Raw genomic sequence first — 2842 nt, 5'->3', positions numbered from 1 at the left:
GGCCTAGTGGTTTCTTATTCTATATCAGTAGTCTACTCTGTCTTAAGTAAAGAGTGAGAGAACTGAGACTCTTCAGCTATTCCCTACTGGGTTTTGTTTTGTTGTTTGTGGGGCTGAGCATCAAACCCATGACCATTGCCTGTGCCACATAAAGCTCCTGGTGCTGAGCCACAGCCCAGCCTCGTAAATTCCTCCTTAGAACCATCATCCCAGACTTCTCCCTCTGCTTTCTGGCCTGCTTTCTTTTCCTAGAGAACAATGCGCTGTTTATTTAACTCTCTTCTTCTGGAAAGGTGTATGATTCCTCAGCTACCTGACTCGAGAGAAAGTGTGTTACATGTTCCCAGTGAGACTCTAGTTGTGGCTGCGTTGTGTGGTTTCATTTCAAAGACTGCTGCTTGGCGCTTCACTCTCGCCCTGGCACTAGTGTTGTCACAGGTGTTTTGGGAAGCACGTGGCTCACTGGCATCCAAGATTCTATGGCTCATCCATCTTCCGCATGAGTCTGGCCTTCCTAGGGAGTGCAGTATTTTCTCTCACTGACATCTGGGCCTAGCATTGTGCCCGGTGAGCAGCAGCTCAGCAATAAATGGCAACTGCTGTGTTAGCAGGAAGCAGTCTCACTTCAGGCTGGAATAGGACAGGACTCATTCACCCTCTTCTCCTGCCTGGAATCCCTGTCTCTGCTCTATTCCTGATAGCCACTTTCCACTGGGTTCACAGCCAGGCACTCAGGAAAGGAAGTTCTGACATGAACAGGAGGACTTTCTTGGCCACAGAGCCAAATATAGCGAGTAGTTTAACAAAGATCTTCATTTTCTTCAAGGGCTTGGAACTTCAAGAATGAGTCATAAGGAAAGCCTGGCTTCATGTGGCCCTTCTTAGTGTTCATCACTCATTGTTTAATCATGTGGTGTGAATACTGATTATTCCCTAGGAGCCAGAAACACAAAAGTTAGTGAGGAAAAGATCCTTTGGCTAGGAGAGTGAGACACACAAACATGCTAACTAACACTCATGGCAACTCAGTATGATGTCCTGACTGCTATATTGGACACATTTAGGGTGATGGCCATGATAACCTAAATTTAGGTAAGATGCAACTGAGCTCAAGAAATCCATAGTCCATGTGTCTCTCAGTAACAAATATGTAGGACATCCACAGAAGCAGAATTCTCTGTAACTAGTATTCATAATTTAAGTGCCCTGGGAAGAAGGCTCTGAGACAGATTAGTGTTTGTGATTTGTTTAGAAAAGGAGAATCAGGAAGATGGCAAAGTCAAACTATGAAGCCAGCATGGCAGCTTCAACCAGTTCTCTGGAGGGCAGGGTCAAAACACCCCAGTGGTCTCACTTCAGGCTGGGATAGTCAGACCTGCTGTAGTCTCACCTCAGTTGTCTTAGTTAGGGTTAATTGGGACGGCTGGCTTACAGTTTCAGAGGCTTAGTCCATGACCATCATGACAGGCAGGATCCAGGCAGACATGGTGCTGGAGGGGCCGAGAGTTTTACATCTGGATTCACAAGCAGCCAGGAGACTGTCTACCACACTGGGTGTAGCTTGAACATATATGACCTCAAAGCCCGCCACCAGTGACATACTTCTTCCTACAAGGCCACACCTCCTAAATAGTGCCACTCCCTATGGACCAAGCATTCAAACACAGGACTACAGGGGCCATACCTATCAAACCATGATATCAGTCAACCTTGGATGTGGGCTTCTTCTAGAAGGATGTGAACTAGGCACTTTCTACAAGACCCACCAGTTGAAGGCTGTCTCTGCCACTTGCACTCCTAGCACTGAGACCACACATCTTTCCTCGTTGATGGGATATGGTGCTGTTCCTCTCTATGTTCTACATAAACTACCCTAGTACTACTTAGACACATTGCTTTCCAGGTACTTCTTTCTTTTACTGCACGCACACACACACGTGTGTGTGTGTGTGTGTGTGTGTGTGTGTGTGTGTGTGTGTGTATAGGCCAGAGGTCAGTATTGGGTGTTTTTCTTGAGGAATTTTTTTTTGGGGGGGGGAGTTTTCAATTAGCAATAATCACGCCTCGGATCAACCTCATTGGCTACAATACTGCCACTGCTCAAAGCTTAGGAAATTTTTTTTGTTTGTTTGTTTGTTTTTCGAGACAGGGTTTCTCTGTGTAGTCCTGGCTGTCCTGGAACTCACTCTGTAGACCAGGCTGGCCTCGAACTCAGAAATCCGCCTGCCTCTGCCTCCCAAGTGCTGGGACTAAAGACGTGCGCCACCACGCCCGGCCTAGGAAATTTTTTTAAAATCATTTTATTTGTTTACTTTTCAAATAATATTCCCCTTCACAACCTCCCCATCCCATTCTCCCTCTCCTTGTCCCCTTTGCCTCTATGAGGGTGCTCCTCTACCTACTTACCCACTCCCATTGCTCTAGCATCCCCCTATGCTGGGGCATCAAGCCTCCACAGGACTAAGGGCCTCCCCTCCCATTGGTGTCAGATAAGGCCATTCTCTGCTACATATGTATCTGAAGCCATGGATCCTTCCATGTGTATAGTCTTTGGTTGGTGGTTTAGTTTCTGGGATCTCTGGTTGGCCCAGTTAGTTGATATTGTTTTTTTAGAGGAATTTGTTTTGGGACCAAGTCTTTCACTGGGGTAAGCTAGCTGGCCTGTAAGCCTCAGAGATCTACCTGTCTACTTCCTCTTTACTTCTCCAGTTACATCACATCCAGCTTTCTTTTGGGGTTAGAGTTCTGTAGATCAATCTCAGATACTAATACCTGAACAGTAAATATTGTGTCAATTGAGCCGTCTCTCCAGCTTGGGTCTATCTTGCTAAGAAAGGAATGA

The 2842-nt window shown here is 46.3% G+C and overlaps 1 pseudogene; it reads right to left on the bottom strand.

The window, feature by feature from the left end:
• Window positions 1-2022: 2022 nt before the first annotated feature.
• Window positions 2023-2108, bottom strand: LOC116084052 (annotated as a pseudogene).
• Between the last annotated feature and the right edge of the window lie 734 nt (window positions 2109-2842).

This window comes from Mastomys coucha, unplaced genomic scaffold (assembly GCF_008632895.1).
Source record: "Mastomys coucha isolate ucsf_1 unplaced genomic scaffold, UCSF_Mcou_1 pScaffold8, whole genome shotgun sequence".
Taxonomy (NCBI): domain Eukaryota; kingdom Metazoa; phylum Chordata; class Mammalia; order Rodentia; family Muridae; genus Mastomys; species Mastomys coucha.
The sequence above is the reverse complement of the archived record's forward strand: the minus strand, read 5'-3'. Positions and strand labels throughout refer to the sequence as shown.